This window comes from Canis lupus, chromosome 32, assembly GCF_011100685.1.
Source record: "Canis lupus familiaris isolate Mischka breed German Shepherd chromosome 32, alternate assembly UU_Cfam_GSD_1.0, whole genome shotgun sequence".
Taxonomy (NCBI): domain Eukaryota; kingdom Metazoa; phylum Chordata; class Mammalia; order Carnivora; family Canidae; genus Canis; species Canis lupus.
Window position 1 is genome coordinate 3,582,038 of NC_049253.1, and position 26,941 is coordinate 3,608,978.

Genomic DNA, 26,941 nt, shown 5'->3' on the forward strand with positions numbered 1-26,941 from the left:
GGAGGGTATAAGAACTGAGACTGCTTTCCCATCTGTCTTGCTAGCACCACACCATATCCTAGCATTTCCCTGCAGACCCAACCTGTCCACCCCAGAAGGGACCCCTCTAAAGCAGCTCCTGCCCCATTACATCCATTGGGCAGACATGGACAGGAATAGCACACCGGTTAATAGCCCTGCCTGGGCCTCACAGCCAGCCACAACAGGGGTAGCCCCACCCACTAGCATGCCCATAGCTAGGCCTCTCAGACTGCTAAACTGGTGGCCAACTCTACTTACCAGTACACCAGCAGCAGTTGTGGCCAGGAATCCTAGACAGACAAACATGGGTTTAGCTCTACCTACCAGTGTGCCCACTGCAGTCATGGTGTAGTTATAACAGGGAAATCCATGCATGACACAGATGGGGACAACCCCTGGAGCACCTGGTTCTAATAACCAAGAGTATTGTATTTCTGGGTCCCATAGAACATTTTCTGCATAAAACTACTCTTTAAAGTCCAGAAGGTGTAACTAATCCTCCCAATACATAAGAATAAACATAAAGAACCAAGCAAAATGAGGAGATAAGTTCTAAATGAAAGAAAAAAAAATCTAAAAAATAATCTACCAGGTAAAGTACAACAAATGATGATAAAGATACTCATCAAACTCCAAAGAATAGATGAATACAGTGAGAACTTCAACAAAAAAATAGAAAATCTTAAAAAGAACCAAAAGAATACAGTAAATGAAAAATACACTAGAGAGAATGAATACAAGATTAGATGATGTAATAAAATAGATTGGCAATCTGGGAGAGAGGGTACGGAAATTGTCCAAGTTGAAGAGCAAAAACAAAAAAGAATTAAATGTATGGATGGTTTTAGGGATCTCTGGAACACAATTGTATTATCTGGATCCCAGAAATAGGAGAGAGAAAAGACAGTAGAAAAGTAGTTAAAGAAATAATAGCTGAAAATTTTATTAACCTGGATAAGAAAAATGGACATTTATGTCCACAAAGCACAGAGAGCTCCAAATAAGGTAAACCCATATAGGTAGCAAGGGCAGAGAGGCATCTGAGGACCAAACCTCTGGTGAGACTAACCACAAATGGAACAACATCACAAGCACAGAGAAGTAAGAGAATCAGACCTTACACTAAGCACTCCTGGCATTAGTGACCCACACTGAAAAAATAAGGCCCCCTAATATTTGGCTTTGAAAACCAGTAGGGATTAATTTTAAAAGCTTTTAAAATCCGGAAGGGGTAGCTTCAGGTACTTCAAAACTCAGTAGGCTTAGCTTTAGGAGACCCAAAGGGTGATAAGAAAGCTACAGTTTGGAAAGGGCCTGGGATATACCTGAAGGAGTATTTATTTACTAATCTCAGAAAGTGTATTGGAGGTACAGTGATCTTCAGGAGACTTTTCAAGAACAAAAGTGCTGGTGAGTACTATCTCTTTTATGTTCCCCCAGCTTTGATAGCCAGACAGTTGTGGGAACCAGGACAAACACCCTCTATCTATCTTGCTAGCACTATGCGCTAGACACCACTAAGTACCTGATTCTGATGACCAGGGCACATCGTGCTACAGGGCACCACAGGACTTCTTCTTCAAAAGGCCACTACTTTCAAGCACAGGAGACATAACTGACCTTCGTAATACATAGAAACAAAAACAGAAGAAAAGAAACAGAGAATTGGACAAAATGAGGAGACAGAGGATTATGAAAAATGAAAGAATGAATAAGAAAAAAAGAATAAGAAAAAAATCACAGAAAAATAATTAAATTAAACAAAACAGCGATAAACAACATGCTTAGGAATTCAAAACAATAGTCGCTGGACTTGAGAAGAGGGCAGATTTCAGAGAGGCCTTCAACAGAGACAAATGTCAAAAAACAGATTAAGAACTTAATGACAGGGATCCCTGGGTGGCGCAGCGGTTTGGCGCCTGCCTTTGGCCCAGGGCGCGATCCTGGAGACCCGGGATCGAATCCCATGTCGGGCTCCCGGTGCATGGAGCCTGCTTCTCCCTCTGCCTGTGTCTCTGCCTCTCTCTCTCTCTCTCTCTCTCTCTCTGACTATCATAAATAAATAAAAATTAAAAAAAAAAGAAAAAGAAAAGAAACTTCAAAAAAAAAAAAAGAACTTAATGACAAAAAGTACACTAGAGGGAATCAACAGCAGATTAGAAGATATAAAAGAACTCATGGGTGATCTGGAAGACAGGGTAATGGAAAGCAACCAAGTAAATAGCAAAAAACAAAATAAAAATGAAAATAGGTTAAGGGAACTCAGTGACATCATCAAGCACAATACAATTTGTGACATAGAGATCCCTGAAGAGAGGAGGAGACAGAAGACTTATTTGAAGAAATAGTGGAAAACTTCCCTATTCTAGGAAAGAAAACAGACATACAGATCCAGAAAGTACAGAGAGTCCCTAACAAGATGGACCCAAGGATGTCCACACCAAGACACATACTAATTAAAATGACAGCATATAGTAATAAATAAATAATTTTAAAAGCAGTTGCAGTTAAATACAAGGACAACTCCATAAAGTATCTGCTGATTTGTCAGCAGAAGCTTTGTAGACTAGAAGAGAGTGGCATGATATCTGAAAGGAAAAACAAAACAAAAAACCTGCAACCAAGAATATTCTACATAGCAAAGTTATTGTTCAGAATAGAATGTGAGATAAAGAATTTTCCAGAAAGTTAGAGGAGTTTATCACGACTATACTACCCTTTCAAGAAATATTAAAGGGAATTCATTAAGTGGGAAAAAAAGTCACAGTTAGAAGTAATAAAATTATCAAAGAAAAAATTTCACAGGTAAATGCAAATGTATAATAAAGATAGCAAACTAATCAAAATATTATAGAAGTTAAAACACAAAAGTAGCAAAATCAAGAATATCTACAAACATAGTCCAGGGACTCACAAAATGAAAGTATGTAAAATAAGACATAAACATAAATGTACTGTGTGGGTGGGGGTAAAATCTTAGTGCATTTAAAATGAGTTCAAACATAAATGACTAACAACTTCATATAGATTACTATATGCAGAAGATGTTATAAATGAACTTAATGTTAACTACAAATCTATAAGAGAGGTGCACACAGAAAGGAATCCAAGCATAACACCCAACAAGGCAATCAAACCACGAAGAGAGAAAGAAGAAAGGAATAGAGAAGAACTACAAAACAAACAACCCCCCCAAAACAGAAACAAACTAAAAGAAAAAAAAAAAAAAACAGAAAACAAGCAGTAAAAAAGGCAACGAATGCATATCCATCAATAATTACCTTAAATGTAAATGGACTAAATGCTCCAATCAAAAGACATAATGTGACTGAATTGATAAAGAAAGCAAGAACCACCTATATGCTACTTACAAAGGACTCATTCAGACCTAAAAACTTATGCATATTGACAGTAAAGGGATGAAAAGCATCTACCATGCAAACAAAGGGAAACAAAAATCACTGGGATAGCAATATTAATATCACAATATATAATTTAAAGTTAAAATAGTGTGCTCTCTCTCTCTCAAATAAATAAAATACTTTTTAAAAGTCTAAAAATAATTAGACTAAAAATAACCTTACACCTAAAGGAGCCAAAAAAAAGTTTAAAGCTTTAGAAAGAAAGACATAATAAAGATGAGAATACAAATAGAGACTAAAAAAATACAAAAGATCAATTAATCTGGGAGCCGGTTCTTTGAAAAAATAAACATATTGGTAAACCTTTAGCCCAATTCATTATGATAAAAACACAGAACACTCAAGAAAAATTAGAAATGAAGGAGAAACCACAATCCCACAGAAATACAAAGGATTATAAGAGAATATTATGAAAAATTTATATGCCAAAAAATGGACGAACTACAAGAAATAAATTCCTAAAAACTTATAACCTTTTAAAACTGGATCATAAAGAAATAGAAAATTTGAACTCATTGATCACCAACAATGAAAATGAATCAGTAACCCAAAAACTCTCACTCAACAAACTAAAGTCCAGGACCAAAGATGACTTCACAGGTGAATTGTACTAAACAAAAAAAGATTAGAAAATGAGGAAGACTTCCAAATTCATTCTAAGAGACCAACATTACCCTGATATCAAAACCAGATAGTAAAACTGCAAAAACAAACACCTCTCCCCCTAAAATACAGGCCAATATCTCTGAACATACCTGCATAAATTCTCAGTCAAATATTAGCAAACTTAATTCAACAATACATTTTCAAAAAATCATTCACCATGATCAAGTAGGATTTATCCCAGGGTTGCAATAGTGGTTCAATATTTGCAAATCAATGTGAAACATCTCATTAACAAAAGATAAAAACTATAGGATCATTTCTATATACAAGGAAGAGCATTTGACAAACAAATCCATTCATGATAAAAACTCTAAACAAAGTAGGTTTAGATGGAACATACTTCAACATAATAAAGGCCACATATGAAAAGTCCAGAGTTAACATCATACTCCACTGTGAAAAAGTGAGAGCTTTTCCTCTAAGTTGAGGAACCAGATAAGGATGTCCGCTTTTGCCACTTTTATTCAACATAGTCCTGGAAGTCCTGGCTGCAGCAATCACAACCTACCATGCAAAAAAGAAAAAGAAAAAGAAAAAGAAGAAAAAAAAAAAGGAAGATAAAGAAAGAAAAGTCAGCCAAATTGGTAAGATAGAAGTGAAAGTGTCACTCTTTGCAGAGGACATGGATACTACATATAGAAAGCCCTAAAGACTCCACCAAAATAGAACTGATAAATAAAGTCAGTAAAGTGCAGGATATAAAATCAATATACATAAATTAGTTGCATTTCTATATACCGATAACAAAGAAATTTTTAAAAATAATTCCATTTATAATTGTGCAATCTACAAAAATGCCCAGAAATAATTTAACCAAAGAAGTGAAAGATGTACATTCTAATAACTGTAAAACATTGATGAAAGATATTGACAACAACACAAATAAATCCCATGTGTGTGAATTGGAAGAATTAATATTGTTAAAATGTCCATGTTATCCAATCTATGAATTTCATGTAACCTCTATCAAAATGCCAATAGTATTTTTCACAGAACTAGGATAAATAATGCTGTAAGTTGTGTAGAAATTCAAAAGATTTCAAATAGCCAAAGCAATCTTGAGAATGAATAACAAAGTTGAATGCATCACAATTCCCCAGCTTCCAAATTATACTACAAAGCTGTAGTAATTAAGAGTATGGTACAGGAACAAAAATAGACACATAGGTCAATAGAATAGAATAGAAAACCCAGAAATAAATAAATTAATCTATGCAAAAGAGGCAAGAATATTCCTTAAGGAAAAGATAGTCTTTTCAACAAATGGTGTTAGGAAAATTTCATTATTACAAAATAATGAAACCAGACTGCTTTCTAACACCAACACAAAAATAAACTTAAAATGCACCTAATGTACATCTCACCTAATGTGAAGCCTGAAATGATACAATCCCTAAAAGAATACATAGTAATTTCTTTGACATCTGTCTTAGCAAATTCTTCCTAGATCTGTTTCTACAGGCAAGAGAAATGGATGGAAAAAAAAAAAAAAAAGTATAGCAACTACACCAAAATATAAAGCTTTTGTACAGCAAAGGAAACCATCAACAAAACAAAAATGCAGCCTACTGAGAATAGAGAAGATACTTGCAAATAATATATATGCAAAAAGGGATTAACTCAAAATATACAAAGAACTTATATAACTACACCCAAAACCCCACATATAATCCAATTAAAAACAGAGGAATTGAATAGACTTTTTTTCTAAAGAAAACATGAAGATGTCCAACAGACACATGAAACACTGAAATATTAGACATAAAGAATGAAATCTTGCGGGCAGCCCCGGTGGCCCGGCGGTTTAGCGCCGCCTTCAGTCCAGGGTGTGATCCTGGAGACCCGGAATCGAGTCTCACGTTGGGTTCCCTGCATGGAGCCTGCTTCTCCTTCTGCCTATGTCTCTGCCATTCTCTCTCTATATATCTGTCATGAATAAATGAATAAAATCTTTTAAAAAATGAAATATTGACATTTTCAATAACATCAATGGGCTCAGAGGATATAACAGTAAGTGAAATAAGAGAAACACAAGTTTCATATGATTTCACTTATATATGGAATAAAGAGCACAAAACAAACAAAAGCCAGATTCTTTAATACAGAGAAAAAAAATATTGTATTTGCCAGAAGGAGGTTGTGGGGAAGGATGGGTGAAATGGATAAAGGAGATTAAGAAATACAAACTTCTAGTTACAAAATAAGTCACAGAGATAAAAAGAAACATAGTTTGGTGCCAGATGTTGGTTATGCTTATCATTGTGAGCACTGTAATGTATAGAATTGTTGTATCACATTGTACACTTAAAACTAATAACACTGCATGTTAATTATATTTCAATAAAAATAAGTCATTAGGTAACAAGGGAAGAGAGCAAGAAAAGAACAAAGAACAATTAGAAAACAATTAACAAGATGGCAATAAACACATGATTTTCAAAATTACTTTAAATGTAAATGGTCTGATTGCTTCTTTCAAAAGACATCGGTGACTACATGGAAAGAAAAAAGAAAGACCCACCCTTGGCTGCCTACAAGAGATTCACTTCAATAGTAAGGACTCATAGAGACTAAAAATGAAAGCAGGGAAAAGATAATCTATATAAATAATATCAAAAGGAAAGCTGTGGCACCATAGTAAACTTCAACACAAAGACTGAAACAGGAGATAAATTACACCATTGCATAAGATAAAGGGATGAATCCAACAATACGATGTAACAATTGTAAATATTTACGTGCTCAATATAGGAATATATATATATATTATATATATAGATATAGATATAGAAAGCATAAACAGACATAAATGAAGAAATTGACAGTAATACAATAATAGGTGACATTAACAGCCCTTACATTAATAAATATATCATCCAGACAGAAAATCAATAAGGAAACATTGGTCTTAAAAAATGTCTAGACGGTGGGATCCCTGGGTGGCGCAGTGGTTTAGCGCCTGCCTTTGGCCCAGGGCGCGATCCTGGAGACCCGGGATCGAATCCCACGTCAGGCTCCCGGTGCATGGAGCCTGCTTCTCCCTCTGCCTGTGTCTCTGCCTCTCTCTCTCTCTCTGTGACTATCATAAATAAATAAAAAATTAAAAAAATTAAAAAAAAAATGTCTAGACGGGGGATCCCTGGGTGGCTCAGCAGTTTAGCACCTGCCTTGGGCCCAGGGCATGATCCTGGAGTCCCAGGATCGAGTTTCTGCACTGGGCTCCCTGCATGGAGCCTATTTCTCCCTGTGCCTATGTCTGTGCCTCTCTCTCTCTCAGTCTGTCTCTCTCATCAATAAATAAATCTTTTAAAAAAATGTGTAGACCAGATGGACTTATTGATACATACAGAACATACCATCCAAAAAAGAATACATTCTTGTCAAGTACACACGAAACGTTCTCTAGGATAGGTTACATATTAGGCCAAAAGAGGAGTCTCAATAAACTTAAGAATACTAAAATCATATCAAGTATTTTTTTCAAATATAATGGTATGAAACTGAAAATCAATTACCACAAAATGGCAAAAAAAAAAAAAAAAAAAAAACCAACACATGGTGGCTAACAACATGCTACCAAATAACCAATGAAAAATTAAAAAAAAAATCAAAGAGGAAATTTTTTAAAAATAGGGGATACCTGTGTGGCTCAGCGGTTTCGCGCCTGCCTTTGGCCCAGGGTGCGATCCTGGAGTCCCGGGATCGAGTCCCGCGTCGGGCTCCCGGCATGGAGCCTGCTTCTCCCTCTGCCTACGTCTCTGCCTCTCTCTCTCTCTCTCTCTCTCTCTCTATGTCTATCATAAATAAATAAATAAAAATAAGTCTTTAAAAAAAAGCTAAAAAAATAATAAAAATGCCTTGAGACAAACAAGAATGGAGACACAACATTCCAAAATCTATGAATTCAGCAAAAGCATTTATTTCTAAGAAAGAAGTTTATAGAAATACTGGCTGCCTTCAAAAAACGAGGAAAATCTCAAACAATCTAACCTTAAACCTAAAGGAACTAAAAGGAGAATAACACAGCTCTAAGTTTACAGAAGAAAGGAAATAAGATCAGAGTGCAAATAAATGTAACAGAGTACAAAAAAGAAAAGATCAGTGAAACTAAGAACCGGTTCTTTGAAAAGATAAACGAAATTGATAGGCCTTTAGTCAAACTCATCAATAAAAAAATAGAGAGTGCCCAAATAAGATGAGAAATGAAAGAGGCAAAGTTACAAACAACATCACAGAAATAGGAAGGTTTATGAGAGACTGCTATAAGCAATTGTAGATTAACAAACTGGACAATCTAAAGGAAATGGATAAATTCATGGAAATATACAGCCTTTCAAGACTGAATCAGAAGGAAATAGGATGGGATGCCTGGGTGGCTCTGCAGTTGGGTGCCTGCCTTCAGCTCAGGGTGTGATCCTGGAGTCCCAGGATTGAGTTCCACATCAGGCGCTCTGCATGGAGCCTGCTTGTCCCTCTGCCTATGTCCCTGACTCTCCTTCTCTGTGTCTCTCATGAATAAATAAAATCTTTTTTTTAAAGATAGAAATAGGAAACCTGAACAGACCAATTACTAGCAATAAAATTGAACGTGTAATAAAAAATGCCCAAAAGACAAAAGTCCAGGACGAGATGGATGGCTTCACAAATGGATTCTATCAAATATTTAAATAGTACCTACTTTTCTCAGGGGAGGTGGATGGGGGAGGATGGGGTAACTAGGTGATAGGCTTTAGGAAGGCACATGATGCTAATGAGGACTGGTGGCATATGTAACTGATGAATCTCTGAACTCTACCTCTGAAACTAATACTATGCTACATGTTAATTAATTGAATTTAAATAAAATGAAATTTAAAAATGTACCTATTCTTCTCAAATTAACCCCCCCCCAAAAAAAAAACCCAGAAGGAATGTCTCCAAACTCATTTTGCAAGGCTAGCTAAAACTAAACAGAGACATCACACATAAACACATGTACACACACATGTGCAAGGCCAATATTCCCAATGAAAATAGATGCATAAGTCCTCCACAATATATTAACAAAGTGAATAAAACGAGACATTAAAAGGAGCATATGTTATAATCAAGTGGGATTTTTTTCTCCTTGGGATGCAAAGATGGCTAAAATCTACAAATCAACTCATAGAATATATTAAAATAATATGATCATGCCAATAGATGCAGAAAAAACATTTGACGAAATTCAACATTCATTTATAATAAATATTCAATGAAATAGGCATAGAAGAAACATATATTAACATAATAAAGGTCATATACAATAAGCCCACAGCTAACATTATATTCAATGGTGAAAAGCTAAGAGGTTTTTTCTAAGATCAGGAGCCAGATCAAGACACCCATCCCTGCTACTTTTACTGAAAATAGTACTAAAGATGTAGACACTGCAATCAGACAAGAAATAGAAATAAATGTCATCCAAATGGACAAATAAAACAGTTGCTGTTTGCAGGTTACACGATACTCTATATAGAAAACCCAATGATTACACCAAAAGCAATTACAACTAAAAAAAATGAATTCAGTAAAGTTGAATATAAAATTAATAAACAAAAATTAGTTGTGTTTCTGCACACTAATAAGAAACTAGCAGAAAGAGAAATTAAGAAAACAACCCCAGACTTTATTGCTCAAGGAGGTAGGAAGATTGAATAGGAGGAGGATGCAGAGCTCACAGACATAACATCTATATCTCAGCAACTAACTCTGAAAATGACCTGAAGTCTGGCTGAACAGTACATCTATAGTTAATTGTGAGGGAAGCCCATATTCAAAAAGTATAGGAGGGAAGGAGACCTTGGGAACCAAGGTCATAGCAAAACTAAACAAAAAAAGGGAGGGATATAATAGAGAACTATCCCGTGTGTCCATTGACAGGTGTGTGTATAAAGATGTGCTATGTGTATGTTATGTGTGTATAGAATATTATGGTCATAAAAAAAGAATGAGATCTTGCCATTTGTGAAAACATGTACGAACCCAGAGGGTATTATGCTAAGTGAAGTAATTCAGACAAAGATAAATACCATATGCTTTACTTATATGTGGAATAAACAAACAAATAATTAGACGGGGTGCCTGGGTAGCTCAGCGGTTGAGCGTCTGCCTTTGGCTCAGGGTGTGATCCTGGGATCTGGGATTGAGTCCCACATCTGGCTCCTTGTGGGGAGCCTGCTTCTCCCTCTGCCTATGTCTCTGCCTCTCTCTCTGTCTCTTGTGAATAAATAAAATTAAAAAAAAAAAAACAGACACTTAAATACAGAGAAAAAACTGGTTGTTGCCAGAGGGGAAGAAAGTGTGGAATGGGTGAAATAGAAAAAATAGATTAGAAGTAGAAACTTCCAGTTATAAATAGATAATGGAGATGAATAGGCAACATAGGTGATATAGTTGACAACATTCTAGAATGTCTGGTGACAGACAGTGAGTAGTCCTATTATTTTAAGAGCTGAGTAATGCATAGAACTGTCAGATAACTATACTGTACACCTGAACAACACTATATGCTAATCATACTTCAATAAAAAATAAGAATACATTAAAAAGGAGACAATCTGGGGTAGCCCCAGTGGTCCAGCGGTTTAGCGCCACCTTCAGCCCCGGGGCCTGATCCAGGAGACCCGGGATCCAGTTCCATGTTGGGCTCCCTGCATGGAGCCTGCTTGTCCCTCTGCCTGTGTCTCTGCCTCTCTCTCTCTCTCTCTCTCATCAATAAATAAATAAAAAATATTTAAAAAAGAATATTATTTTTAAAAAGGAGACAATCCCATTTACATTTACATCAAAAAGAATAAAATACCTAGGAATACAATTAACTGAGCATGTGTAAGACCTGTATCCTGAAAAGTACAAGATATTGATGAAAGAAATTGAATATGAAACAAATGAATGGAAGGATATATCACGCTCATGGATTTGAAGAATGAATATTATTAAAATGTTCAGACCTCTTAATGTAATTTACAGATTTAATACAATACTTATCAAAACACCAATAGCATTTTTCACAGAATTAGAACAAATAGCCCTAAAATTTGTACGGAGTCACAAAAGACCCTGAATAGCCAAAGCAATCTTGAGAAAGAACAAAGGTGGAGGTATCACTCCCTCTCATTTCCAATTGTACTGCAGAGCCATAGTAAACAAAACACATTTTTATTAGCACAAAAACAGATACATAGACCAGTGGAATAAAGATTCTAGAAATAAACCTAGTAATAGCTAATATCACAAATAATAAACAACAAATGCTTACAAGGATGTGAATAAAACAGAACCCCTGTGCAATGTTGGTGAGAAAGGAAATTGGTGCAGCTACTATGAGAAAAAACTATGGAGGTTGCTCAAAAGATTAAAAATAGAACTATCATTAAGATCTAACAATTCTGCTTCTGGGTGCTATTCAAATAGATTCCCCCCACCATGTTCATTGTAAGTATTACTTACAATTGAGAGATAGAAGCAACCCAAGTGTCCAAACAGATGAATTTAAAAAGATCTGACACACAAAGACACAGGAATATTACTTAGCCATAAAAATAAATGAAATCTTGCCATATGTGACAACATGGATAGACTTAGAGCATATTATGCTAAGTGAAATAAGAAAAAGAACAGATACAATATGATTTCAGTTATATGTAGAATATCAACACAAGTGAACAAGCAAAATAAAACCAAAGATGACTTGAAAATACAAGGAACATACTCATGGTTGCCAAAGGACACAAAAGTGGAGAATGGATGAGATAGGCCAAGGGGATTAAAAGGTAAAGATTTCCAGTTATAAATTATAAATAAATAATGTAGGGGCTCAGTCAGTTTAGCATCCGACTTGATTTCATCTCAGGTCATGATATCAGGGTCAAGAGATTGAGCCCCACAACAGGCTCCACTCTGGGCGTAGAGCCTGCTTCTCTCCCTCTCCCTCTGTCCCTCCTCCCCATCCCCCCACTCACTCTCACTCTCTAAAAGAATAAATTAATAATGATAATAATAATAATAATAATTAATAATAAATGGATGTAAAGTACAGCATAGGGAATATAGTCAATAACATAATGACTTTGTATAGTTACAGATGTTAAATTTATTGTGATTTTATAATGTATATAAATGTTGAATCACACCTAAAACTATTATTGTATATTAACTATACTTCAATAGAAAAAAATCTCAGTGATTCAGACATTCTATTTTCCTTGGGAAAGACTGAAAACATTTTCAATAATATGCTTCATTTTAATGTCACTTATAGTCTAACAATGGGTCAAATTATTTATGTATTTTGAAATGATTTTGGAAGAATGGGCCTCTGATAATATATATGCAGAATTACTTTCAGGCAAATGTAGACTATTTCAAATATATTAAATTTACCTTATCTTTTAATAAACATGCATTCACATTTAAGTTAATGTGGTTTTGATTACATATGACAGAAAACTACCCTGGTTCATCAATAGAGGGCAAACTGATATATTTAACTGAAAGAGTCCACGTGTTGGAGAGATGGCCTACCGGTGATCAGTCAGTTATGGCTTCAGCCTCTTTCTGCAAATCTCTCAATTCTGTCCTTGGCTTCTTTGCAATTTCAGTTTTGTCTGGAAGTAAAATGGTTGCAGTTCTTCATACAGGTATTGATATTATACAGAGAAAAAGCTATCTCTTGCAGTATTTACCAACAATCTTTAACAGAAAATACATGAAGAATCTGAAATCTCTCTAGAATACTTCTTTTTAATTGGACTGAATTGAGCACATAATTATCTGAAATAGTCCCTTGTGGAGTATGATGCCATCATCCAATTCTCTTAATCCTGAGTCCTTTCATGAATCACTAGCAAAGAAAAAAAGTCTTATCCTTAAGAGTAAGTTCTGTCTCTGGATATGGGGCAGAAACCTGCTTTAAGAGGGACATGGAGGGACGCTTGAGTGGCTCAGTGGTTGAGCCTTTGGCTCAGGGTGTGATCCCTGAGTCCCGGGATTGAGTCTCACATCATGCTCCCTGCATGGGAGCCTGCTTCTCCCTCTGTCTGTTTCTCTGCCTCTCTCTCCATGTGTGTCTCATAAATGAGTGAATGAATGGATGAATGAATGATAAATAAATAAGTGAAAAGAGGGACATGGGTTGTATGGCCAGAGAGTACATAACAAAATGAAAACCGAAAAACCATTATTGAAATGGGAAATGGACACTATGCAGGGAGTGAAAGTATCTTTACAATTTCAAAAATTAAAATCATTGATCAGAGTTATCAGAATATTTTTTTGAAAGATAAACTTTTTGACTTTGAGTTACCCCTAGTAATTTCATGATGGGCTGCAATGCTTTGATGGTATTACTCTAATAACATGATATGCATAACTATTTAATGGATATAAACAGAATATATATATAGATTATTACAAAACTGGGAAGGGTCACAAGTATATCTTTAAGAAAATATAGTGTCACATTAGGAAATATATTTGAATATTGGATCTAGTAAACCCAAATTCTTATCCAACACCAGACACTAACTAGCTTTTTTCTTCTTTTCCTCTTCTTTAAATCAGTATTTAAAATTACAGAATTCCAACCTGCAAATAAGGGTGCTAGACTCCAATTTCAAAGAAGTACAATAAAGAAATCTCAATCATTTGAATACTCCAAAACTGCAAACAAGAATGAGAAAATGAAATCCCATATACCTAATAAAATAAAATAACATGTAAAATATAAACAACATATATAAAGTGTCCTAAGATCACTGCAATTTGTCTAAGTTAAGGAAAGAGAGTACTGATCATTATTGATCTAGAGTAAGTGAGCAGAGACATGAATTTTATAGACTAGATTGGTTACTCAGGGGGGGAAAAAAGACTACAATATTCCCGGTTTGGTATAATGCAAGCAGAATGTTTGGGCTGGCTATAGAAGTTGAAACTATCTGCCACTGTAAAATGACAGCACATATGGCACTAAAAGAAGATATATGTACATACACATGGCAAAGTGGCAGTGGATATGGTTCTCAGTGAAGACACAGTACACTCATTATGTTTGCAAGTAACAGCTTTTGGTATGACTAGAAAAGGGGCAACATAAAAGACAATCAGCTTTATAGCAACTATACTCCATCAGTTAAAGATAAGTAAAGGCATATTAACACACACTCCCAGGTAGATTTTGTGCCAACTGGAAAGAGATTTGTATCTAAAGTCTGAATAGTGAGTAAAGATTTTTCCACAGACAAAATGAGCTCTATTTTTGAAGCACACAAAATCATTAAGAGGATCGCATTTGATAATTAATTGCTGGGAAACAACCATAAGTCAAAAAGTTGAATTTTGAAATAAAAAAATAAGAATAAAACAAGAGAGGATCTTAATTTACTGGTTCAATGTAGAATACTCTAAAAAAGTATTATATATATATAATATAATAGCATCAAAATAAACTAAAATTTTTTCATAAAATATATAGCAGAAAATGTATTCATTGCAGTTTATATTTGCAATAAATAAATATGGCATGTATACACACATGCTTGTGCATATATATTTGTGAATGCATATATATATATGATGAATTGAGTGACACATGATGCATAAATCCTGCAAATAGAAATTTTTAAGTATTTTAAGCCATGTTTTAATAAAATTTAAAATAAACAAGTCCTAAATATTTAAAAATTGTTAGGTGAGCATGAACAATTTAAGTTCATATTAAAACAAAATAATATGAACAGATATTTCTCCAGAGAAAACATACAAGTGGCCAACAGACACATGAAAAGATGCTCAACATCACTCAGCATCAGGGAAATACAAATCGAAACTGTAAAGAGATACCACTTTACACCAGTTAAAATGGCTAAAATTAACAAGACAGGAAACAACAAATGTTGGAGAGGATGTGGAGAAAGGAGAATCCTCTTACACTGTTGGTGGGAATGTGAACTGGGTACAGCCACTCTGGGAAACAGTGTGGAGGTTCCTCAAGAAGTTAAAAATAAAACTACCCTATGATCCAGCAATTGCACTACTGGGTATTTACCCCAAAGATACAGATGTAATGAAATGAAGGGGCACCTGAACCCCAATGTTCACAGCAGCAATGTCTACAATACCCAAACTGTGGAATGAGGCCAGATGTCCTTTAACAGATGAACAGATAAAGAAGATGTAGTATATATATGCAATGGAATATTAGTCATCAGAAAGGATGAATACCTACCATTCACATTGACATGGATGAAACTGGAGGATATTATTCTGAGTGAAATAAATCAATTAGAGAAAGAGAATTATCATATGGTTTCACTTATATGTGAAATATAAGAAATAGTGTAGGGGCCCATACGGGTAGGGAGGGAAAACTGAAAGGGAAAAAAACAGAGGAAGACAAACCATGAGAGACTCATAACTCTGGGAAAGAAACTGAAGGTTGCTGAAGAGGACATGTGGGGGGGAATGGGGTAACTGGATGATGGGAATTAAGGAGGACACATTGATGGGATGAGCACTGGTGTTATACACAACTGCTGAATTACTGAAAACTATATCTGAAACTAATTGAATTTAAATTAAGAAAAATAAAAATTACAAAGCTATAATGTTTTAAAATAAGAAATCAACTTACTGAAACTTATGAGATCTATAAATAATATTAAAAGCATCCAGCATATAAAATAAACAAAATGAAACATGGATCTAATCCATGGAAATGGGAGGAATAAAATCTTTGGAAAACTATAAGAAGGATCTTATACATAGTAGTAAACGAAACTGAATTATAAAAAGAACGCTACTGAAAATTATCTCCCATAGTTTAAATATACTGCAGTTGGGATCCCTGGGTGGTGCAGCAGTTTGGCACCTGCCTTTGGCCCAGGGCGCGATCCTGGAGACCCGGGATCGAATCCCACGTCGGGCTCCCGGGGCATGGAGCCTGCTTCTCCCTCTGCCTATGTCTCTGCCTCTCTCTCTCTCTCTCTCTCTCCCTCTGTATCATAAATAAAAATAAAAATAAAAATAAAAAATAAATAAATATACTGCAGTTTATGAGTGTACCAAATGAAAAAAGAGATACATTTGCAAATCTGAGAAGACTAAACAAACCATGGAAAACAAAATTATATGTTAAATACTTGAAAATTTAAAAGAAGTGACTGATTCTCTAAGAAAACACAAATGTTAGCATTTATTAACATTAAAAATGTAAAGTTCATACTGATAAATACCTACCCAAGTAGTTCCCAAATTATCCTAATCACATGAATCCTCAGAAATACTTGGAAATTTTCTCATGGAGATTCTGACCTAGTAAGGACGATGGGACCTTGGAATCAGTATTTTCAAAAGCACTGGTGAATATTCTGGCCAGGAATATTTGTGTATCTGTGTAAACAAAATTGCCAGGTCTACAGTTTATTGCAGATGAACTATAAATTTTTCATAACTCTGTATTTTACATGCTACATAAACTTTTCCACAGGCTGCAAAAAAGGGAAAACTTGCATTCTTTTTGTGAAACTATAACTGTTATCAAAATATGTCAGCCATGCAAAGAAAATATAAAGCAGACTAGAAAACACAAAGGTTTACTGACCATTAATAGCTGGTGACTGAGCAAAACATTTTCTGACAGTATTGTTCAGAAATATTAAATTATGGGGCAGCTGGGTGGTTCAGGTGCTGAGCACCTGCCTTTGGCTCAGGTCGTGATCCTGGGGGTTCTGGGATCTAGTCCCTCATCAGGGTCCCCACAAAGAGCCTGCTTCTCCCTCTGCCTATGTCTCTGCCTCTCTCTGTGTCTCTCATAAATAAAATTTAAAAAATATTAAAATATTCCACCACTTAATATAAGAGTGACCCCTAAAGTGAACACCAAAGAAAGAAGAGGAAGGGATTAATAAAACCAGAAAATAATATATAGAAACTATTCTTTAAATAAGATGGCCTCATGCTGCAGGGGCTGGAGTTTACATTTCCTAAGAAAATCAGAGAAAAGCATTACATACCACAGTGGCACATTCCAATCAGCTTCCATGAGATTGCTTGATATCAATAAAGGGAGACATTCACGACCTATATAGAAATTCTTCATATTATTTTTGAAATATGTGTAAAACATTAAATATTTTTATCTGGAGGAACGGTGCATCAGACTACCAATATATTTTCTTTAGTGAGTAAATGTATTTTGATTTCCACAATACAGAGAAACAGATGCAAAGGATTACTTTTAAAAGTTGATTTAGCATCTATTGTGGAGGAGATACAAACCCTTATGACTTCAAATAAATTGCTTTTGATGTTTAAAAATTCGATCAACATTAATGACAATTGGATCATTACCTTGCATCCATGGGAACTCAAGATAAAACCTTTTTCTCTGTGTTCATTACATAAAACACAAAAATGCAACCCACAGATGCCCTGACTTGCCTATTTGTTATGACCATTATCTCCAGTCTTTAAATAATTTGATTTCTTTCTGGGCATCATGACACACTTTTACCTCATCTTCCTTCCCTGTGGACATGTTAGCCTGAGTATTCATTTGTATGCTTCTTTTTCCATCAAATCCTAATCATTCTCTAAGATTCAGATATTGCTGTATTTAGAGGATTAATGTGATATTTATTATTTATGTGCACATATACTATGAATGGATGTTACATGTTAGTGCTCTTAGGTAAACAAGCCATAATTTGGTTAAAAGAAATATATATTCAGAATTTAGTGAAGGTGTTTTCATGTATTGTATCATGCAATAAGGGTGAAATTTTATGTAACATGCCATCAAACCTACATTATATAGAATATTCTTATGTAATACATGTACATACACATTTAGCAGATCTTTAAAGAGATGAAAGAGAATATTAAAAAGGACTTAGAAATGTATGTTTTTTCTAGAAGAGGAAACATAGTGTATGTATTCGTATTTTCATAAACCAGTTTGCTAACTCCAGGATTTTGTAGCTACCAGAAAAAAAATATTTGGGAAGGGGGCAAAGTTTATGGCAACAGATATATTATCTAGCTATATGTCAGATATTTATTTCTTCATATATTTATACTATACTATAGTAAACACACTTATCGTTTTTTCACTTTTGCTTGTTATTTCTATTGCCACATTGGGACTTTCTGTGTTGGCTAAAGAACATTACTTCAAAGAGAATGTCATTTATGGACTTCCAGTTATATCATTTTCTAAAAAAAGGATAACTTTAATGCTTTATAACCATATTCTATTTATTCTAAAGCTGCTAAAGCATTTTTTTCATAATAGATTGATGAATTTGAATACCCTTTTATGACATATGAGCCTGGACTAGTCTTGTAAAGAAATATTTATTTTATACAAAATAGCATATGTAATTAAATGTTACTGTGTTATGTATCATCATTATTCATTTTGTGATCACCCTTAAAATCTCTACCTAAGAAAACAGTGAAAAAAATTGGCATTTGTGCCAATTTTAACAACTTTTTTTAACAACTATTTTAAAATTTTAACATTTTAACAACTATTTTAACAACTATTTTAAAATTTCTTGCATTATAAGCCTTGGGATATATTCTTTGTCTAATTTTAAGAGCTCAGTTAATGAAAATGCTCTTATTAACCTTCAAGAGACATTGTGTAAGCACATTTGTAACAACAACAACAAAACCCAGCATTCTGTCAGTGTTGTTGTATGAATGGCATGTCACAGTTCTTTTATACATTATAAAACAACGTTAAGCAGAGCTTATTAACATTTCTTCACAATTGTTTAGTTTGACAAGCTTGTCACAACTGCTCAGTCACCTGCTCACCTGCTGTTCATGACAAGCCTCTGACATTAATTCATAATTGCTTGGGGAAAATTAGCATTTGGCCTTTAGCAGCCAAACTCAACTAGACTTATAAAAGCTGTATTTTTTCTAGCTTTGGATAAATAAGGCCTGATAAAGAATTAGATTACATATGGAATGTATAAATGTATATCTACAATGAAGCCATAAGGGGAACACACCAAGGATTCTTCCAGATTATATAATAGAACATGATGATTTGTAAGTTCACCACAACAGATAATTTGACATGGTTAGCTTTATAATATGCCATTTGCAGATTGCACATCCAATTGTCACTTCAAAACTCCATCTTCCATTGTGAAGATTTTTTGTACAGGACATACACTTTTTTGCTGATTTTTATTTTCTGTTGTTCTCACTTGAAATTTTTACTTCTTTTAAACATGTAATTCACATTTTCAAACTTCTGCCTCTGATTAAACATATTAATATAATCTCATAACAATTAAAATCACTATTAATATTTCATATTTAATGAACTGAAAATTAAAATTCTATAGCATAAGACAAAATTTAAAACATAAGTAGAGGCCTAAGAAATTTTGTGGGATCAAAATAATACTAGATTAAGGTTTTCTACCTAAAAAAAATAAATGGAAATCAGCAATTTAATTTTAAGCTTCCTAATCTCAATGAAAATCAGGAAAAACAAATTGGTTTTGCACTCTCTAGGTGCTTTTAATTTCACTATCAAAGATATTAATACAATTAACCTAAAATTTTACTTTTCATATATTTACTTTGAAATTACATTTATAAATGGAAGTTAAGTTAGTTCCATTTGATCTTAAGTATAATTCAAAAATAATGTCAAAGTTGTTTTTTCTTTGCAGTGTTAACACGTTTTATTTATTTTTCTTTTTTGTTGTATTGGCTATTATCTCTAAGCCAGTGGACTTATTAGTTTGTGGGCACCTTTGTCTTTCTGATAAAGACTTACCTTCTTTGACAAAGAAAATTTTGTCTCTGTCTTTATCTTTTATTTATTATATTAAATTATAGTGACATATTAATGAAATTATTTCTTACATAAACTCAACCTGGGCACACTGTATTATACCTTTTTTTTCTATTTTTTTCTAGAGTCAGGTTAGGTAAGTGGTATTTTCTGTAAGATGATACTAATTTTTTTTTTTTGAAAAGATGATACTAATTTTAAGTAAATTTTTAAATATATTAGCATAATGTTACCCATAAGATTTTTAATCAAGCTCGCCAGCATTGGCAGCTATGTTTTCTTATTCTTAACATTTCCTGTCTTAATATTTTATTAACTTATATTTCTAGATGCTTGTGCTATTTTGTTTGCTAAAAAGACAAAATATTTCATCTAGTTTATATTTGCTCTCTCATTCATTATTTTTATATTTTCCTTTTATTCCTTCCATTAAATTTTTTGACTCTTAAATTGGATGTTTAGATAGCTATATATTAGCCATTCTGTAAATATGTTTCCACTCACTTTAGCTTCAATCTATATTTTTTTTTAAATAGCCCTATGCCTGACGTGGGACTTGAATTCATGATGCCCAGATCAAGAGTTTCATGCTCCACTGACTGAATCAGCCAGGCATCCCTCAACCTATATTTTTTATATTAAGTATTCTCATCAAGCATTATTAATTATGTCTTCTTCCATTTTTTTTAGTTGTAGGGTTTCTTTTATTTTGATATAATGGGCATCCAATATATTTATTAATATTCTGTATATTATTTATGCTCAGAGAAGGTGTTATGTATACCAGTGCTTTTTCCTTTGATTGGCTCTTTTTTATATAGTTTTTTGTAAGATTTTATTTATTTATTCATGACAGACACAGAGAGAGAGAGAGAGAGAGAGAGGCAGAGACACAGGCAGAAGGAGAAGCAGCCTCTGTCCAGGGAGCCCGACATGGGACTCCATCCAGGGTCTCCAGGATCACACCCCAGGCTGCAGGCATTGCTAAACTGCTGGGCCATTGGGGCTGCCCTGATTGGCGCTTGTTGCTTTACCTTGCAGATGGCCAAATTCCATATATGTAACGTTTATCTGGAAAATAATAGACCTTCTACCTGCCAGAATGGCTGGAATCAAAAAAGACAACAAATAACAAGTATTGGTGAGACTGTGGATAAAAGGGAACACTCATACACTATTTACTGGTGGGACTGTAAACTGGTATAACCTTATGGAAAATCCTACAGAGGTTCCTTTAAAGGTTAAAAATAGAACTATCATACTATCTATTAATACCATTTCTGGGTGTTTGAAGAAATAGAAAATGCTAATTTGAAAAGATTTATGCACCCTTCTGTTCATCACAGCATTATTTACAAAAGGCAAGATATGGAAGCAACTTGTGCCCATCAATAGATGAATGGATAAAGGATATTTTACGCAAAGATAGAATATTAGACTTAAAAATGAAGGAAATTCTCTTTGTGACAACATACATGGACCTAGAGAGTGTTATGGTAAGTGAAATATGTCAGACCCAGTAATACAAATAGCATATGATTTCACCCATATGTGGAATCGAAAAAACAAGTCAAACAAATCAGAAACAGACTTATATATGCAGAGAACAAAACTGATGGTTGCCGGAGAGTGTGAAATTGCATAGGTAGATGCTATAGGTGAAGAGAATTAGAAAGGGTATAATTTCATTTATAAAATAAATAAGCCACAGGGAATAAATTCCAGCATAGGGACTATAGTAATGATAAAATAATTACGTGTGATGACAAAGGGTAACTAGACTTGTTGTGGCCATTTTGTAATGTGTATAAATGTCAAATCAAATCATTTTATTATATACCTGAAACCAATATAATGTTGTACGTCACTATGCTTCAATTAAAAAAAAAAAAGTAAAGTCTACCTTTTACTTGGTTGTGATAGAAATGTGCCGTTTTCTTTTCTTATTCTGGAAAGGGCAATTGACTGGCAGGTTCTTTGCTGCCTTCCTTGATCCATGCTGCATTCATGCCAAGCCACACTTCCCCCAGGGTGCTTCCAGGCAATGACTGAGCATGGTATCATATGCATGCAGATTCATTCTTGTATTATGTGGACCTCCTCTACTGTACAACTCTGGCTTGAGAACTGTATTCGTTGCCTATAATGATGGCCAGAAATGTGGCTCTAAACAACTGAAATTCTTTCTCAACCAGTTCTAGATGCCAGAATTTTGAAATCAGAGGCACTGAGCTGTAATCAAGGAGTCTGCAAAGGAGTGTTTTCTCTGGATGCTCTAGAGAAGAATCCATTCTTTGCTTCTTCCAGCTTCTAGTGACTGTTGGCATCTTGACACTAGTGGTTGCATCATTCCAATCTCAGTCTTTGTGGTCACATTGCCTTCTTTTCTGTGTGGTCTTCTCTGTGTTAAATCTCCCTCTACCAGTCTTATAAGGACACATCTGATTGCATGCTTTTTTAAGATAATATCTACAGTTCAAGATCCTTAATTTTATTGTATCTTTTATCATATAATGTAACATCCATAGGTTCCAGGATTGGGCCTGATATTTGGGCGGGGGGGGGGGGGGCATTTTCAGCATACCAAAAAGGCTCCCTTTTATCCTGGCCAAAATGTTCTTAAAGGTGTACTTCAGGATAAGACATGTCCTGTCTAGTTGTCCTTTACTACCTTACTAATTTCACAGTTAGTAGATATGCAGTGCCTTCTGAAGATTCATTCTGCACATGCCTGCTTCCTATTTTTTACCCATCACTGCCATATCCTTCTATTAATATTTTGCCTGTCTTAAATCTTCTTGGTATTTACCATTATTCAACAATAGAACTAGTACATGAGCATGTTAACAGAGTGGCCAAAGTAGCAGAAATAAAGGTTATATATGGCCTGGAAAGCACAGATTTCCACTTATGAAGTTCAATCTAGCCACAGATACTTCTGAGTATCCAACCTGTCTGCAATGAAGCTCAATGCTGAGACAGTGATACAACACTACTACTTACTACTTGGATAGGCAAAAAATCCACTTGGCAACATTGAATACATTGGGCATTTGCTGTCATGGAAGATCTAGTATTTTGTTCTCACAAGGTCAGATACCTATTCTGAATCTAGATTTGCATTCTTAGTCCATAAAGGGTCACCCACAATCATCTGTGGGCTTATTTATGAAATGCCCAGTCCATAAGCATGAAATCCCACACAACAGAGCATCTGACCAGTGATCCACTTGACTGTGAAAGAGATGCAGGATGGTGCACTGTACAATACCTGGAATAATAGACATTCAATAAATATTAGCTAAATTAATAAATTGAACTATATGTTTTATATTCATATAATATAACAGTATGAAGAATGGTTTGGGGGATAGATAATAATAGCTATCATTTATTGAGTCCAGTCTTTAAAGTGATTATGTCATTTAATTCTGACACTATCAAAAACGGTTCCCCAATTTATAAGTGACAAAAATCAGGCACAAATAGATTATGTCAACTCCTAATTCACACAGTTACTAGGTAGAATAGGTTCATAACATGATTGTTTTGACTCCTAGGCCTTTCCTTACATTTTAGAGAAAACATGATAAGCTTTAATCATGCAGAAATGCAGATCACAAAGTAGCATATGCATTTTGTGGTGAATAATCTCAATTTGAGGATATTCTTCAAAAATTCAGACTGCATCATGATGTTAGGAAGAATTATAAAGACAATAGAACAGTAGTGATAGTCCCAACATCAGAAAAGTGGGAATCTTTAAAGAACAATGAAAAATTGAAAAATATATAATTACAAAAGCAATTTAAAGTTTTAGGAATTAACTCAAGTACTTCGGTGTTAAACCATTTTTAACTATACTAAAGAGGTTTTCACTTCAGCATAATTTTCAGACTAAAATTATTTAATGTACCAGAGAAAAAATTATGTAAAGTTTCCAATTTGATAATTGCACTTTTGACAAAAACTAAAGAAGACCTAAAATTTTTCAAATGATTATATTATCTAACATTCCATCAGGTAGTATATATCTACTATACATTTAGGTATTTTCTAAACACAGCAGCAAAGATTATCTTTCATAAATTAGTTATGATCATAATTAGTGAAAAGTTTGGTTAATATATATATTTTTTCCCAAGATTGTTTCAGAACTTTTAAAATGAGTATATGTAAACACAAACACATGCACATATAAAAATATATATAAAATGCAGTTTAAAAAATTGCTATAGGGCAGCCCAGGTGGCTCAACGGTTTAGCGCCGCCTTCAGCCCAGGGTTGATCCTGGAGACCCGAGATCAAGTCCCACGTCAGGCTCCTTGCATGGAGCCTGCTTCTCCCTCTGCCTATGTCTCTGCCTCTGTCTGTCTGTCTCTCTCTCTCGTGAATAAATAAATAAACTATTTAAAAAAATTGCTATGGAGGGAACAGTGCTATTCCTTGTATATGATGCATCCATGGATACTAAAAACTAGACACATTTAGAGTTGTATCTGTACTGGATTTTCAGAGATTAAAAGGCTAAAATGTATTATAATGTAACTAAAACATTAAGTTAAATAAAATCCTTTCATATCATAAACAGAAAAAAAAATCTCTATATTTTACATAAATTATATGCTTCCTAGCCCTTTTCTGTAGTCCGTGCTCTGCTGTACCAGGACAGTTTCTTTTCTCATTCAGCCTAGCATTTTTCTGCCAGTGTTTTAGAGTAATTTTCGGCATGGTCTTCTACTCTCCTCCCCTCCAGTTTTCTCAGACTGTCTTTGCTTAATACAGATACATTTGGCAGCAACCAAGCTGGCAGTTTCGCAGCAAGGTCTCTGGCATCCCTGTAGGCAGCTGCTTTGTCAACAGCAAGAAGGTGATCCAGTGCTTGCCCACTCTTCCAAGGTTTTGCCTGTACCCCATTACAAAACTTTGTCATCCAGTGACTCCAGCCTCTCACTCCCAGTGGGGTCAGAATTGTAGGCTTAGGGAGAGGTTTGAGTTTGGTCCTTTCTTTTTAACTCTCCACCAGCCCTAAAGGTAGTGGTTCTCCTCTATTTTTATTGTTTTAATTCCTTAGAATTTTCTTTGCCTCATTGCGTAGTCAATGCCCTTTTACTAGTTGATTCTCACCTTAAGTTTTGCTTGTCCTGACCCCATCCTGGGCACTAATACAAAATGAAATACGATTGCTCAAAAGTGAAATTTCTTCACTTCCATTTCTAACCAAGTGTTTAAGTGACAATTTTCTCAGGGAGATTTCATCAGTGAGGTCCATTTGTTGGCTCTAGGAAAAAAATTATTAACTGGCCTTATAAGAAGGAGGACCTGTGGGTTTAACCATCTATAAAACATACCTTCTGTCGTTGCCACAACCTGCGATGTCATTCACTAGGTATTGTTTAGTTCCGTTCCTGACACCAGTATTTCAGCTTGACTGTAAGTCTGTTTCAAATATGTTTTAATGTCAGTGGAAAACAGAATTGAATTCAAGATGGATGGGAGGTATGACTTTCCCTTAAGCAATGAGATCAGGGGCTGGGTAAAAGTACATGGGAAAAGGGAAATAAATATCAAAGCTGCTGTTCCAACTCGTCGTTCAGGTGCAGACCATTTGGGGACAACATACACGGGGATTTTTGCTACGGTAGAATAAATGCATTCCATGAAAACCTTGCATTCTGCAAAATCTTAAAATACACAGGGTTTATTAGAGTAATAGGGTTGAACCAGTGCTCTTGAAACTAGCATCATTCTGTAACAGATTTAAATACACACATACAACAACAACAAACAAAATCCTTGGGACGCTGAGGCGTAAACTCGCCACCAAAGGCAGGCAGCTCATTTATGGCTTTAGACTTCCTACAGGGATGGTAAAATTACACCCCCAAAATGAAAATTAAAGTGAAAATACTGGCTTGCTGACCTCGATATAATGCAGATTGCAATGGGACCTGTAAGCATTAGGGAGGTACAAGCTGCCAGGAACCTAGAACTGCATAAAGGAGGGAGCAGTATTTATGACTTTATGAAACAATACTTTGCAAGCACTTTATCACTAAAACAACAATAAAAAGTAAAACCAGTAGCATTCCGCCCTGGGCAGTATCCATGCTTTTATTCCTTTCTTGTTGAATATTAGAATTCTATTTATGACATTCTGGCTGTCTTTATTGCAGAAAATAGTTCATACTCCAACATATGTCCATTTTAATGCACATAATTTTCCCTTTTTCTAGTCACTGCTAGGTTGTTTTAGGAACACGTGTTGTAGCAGAATGCAATGTATATGAAAGTCGATTTTTGCAAAATTCTTTGCTCAGTTACCTTTATGTGTTTGTGTTACTCCTAGACACTGGCTTATCTCAGTTGGAAGTCCGATGGTTTATACCATTAATCATTATATTTCTTTTTATACTAAGATGGGAGACTCATGGTAAAAATATAAATGCAAAATCTGATATATAAAGCACTGTGCTCTTATGAGCAGTACAAATTATGTTAGCATGTTTGTCTAATTGTCACTAAGATCAGAGACAGAATGGAATTTCAATTTTTATAAATGTTGTATCCCATGTATTTTATCCAATCTGTCACAATGAATCAATGAATAACAGATTCTATAGATTATAATTCTTGCTTGTATTGTTTTTGAATTAGAATTCCAGACTTCTAGAGCAGAATATTTATAAACTAGAAAAATACTATGAATTATTTTCCCCAATTAAGGAATAAATTGGTATATACATTATTTCTTAAAGATTTCATTTGTTTTAGAGAGAGTGTGTGTGTATACAAACCTAGGGGAGTGAGTAGGAGGTAGGGGGGAGAATTTCAAGCAAGCCTGACCCAGGGCTTAATACCATGACCCTGAGATCATGATCTGAGCTGAAACCAAGAGTCAGACATTCAAGCAACCAAGGCACCAAGGTGGCCCAAGTATATACATTATTTCTAACATAAAATGTTTTGATATACTACTCACTTTAAGCAT

The 26,941-nt window shown here is 34.6% G+C and overlaps 1 long non-coding RNA gene across 2 annotated transcripts in view; it reads right to left on the reverse strand.

Moving 5' to 3' along the window:
* LOC111093622 overlaps nt 1-23,213 on the reverse strand; it is a 67,998-nt gene extending 44,785 nt beyond the window's left edge. For both annotated transcript variants that reach the window (XR_005382604.1, XR_005382603.1), the window contains exons 1-4: nt 21,854-23,213; nt 17,141-17,207; nt 16,365-16,517; nt 12,654-12,736 (exon numbers count right to left, since the gene is read on the reverse strand). This is a non-coding gene — a long non-coding RNA (uncharacterized LOC111093622). The remainder of the gene's footprint in view (nt 1-12,653; nt 12,737-16,364; nt 16,518-17,140; nt 17,208-21,853) is intronic.
* Between the last annotated feature and the right edge of the window lie 3,728 nt (nt 23,214-26,941).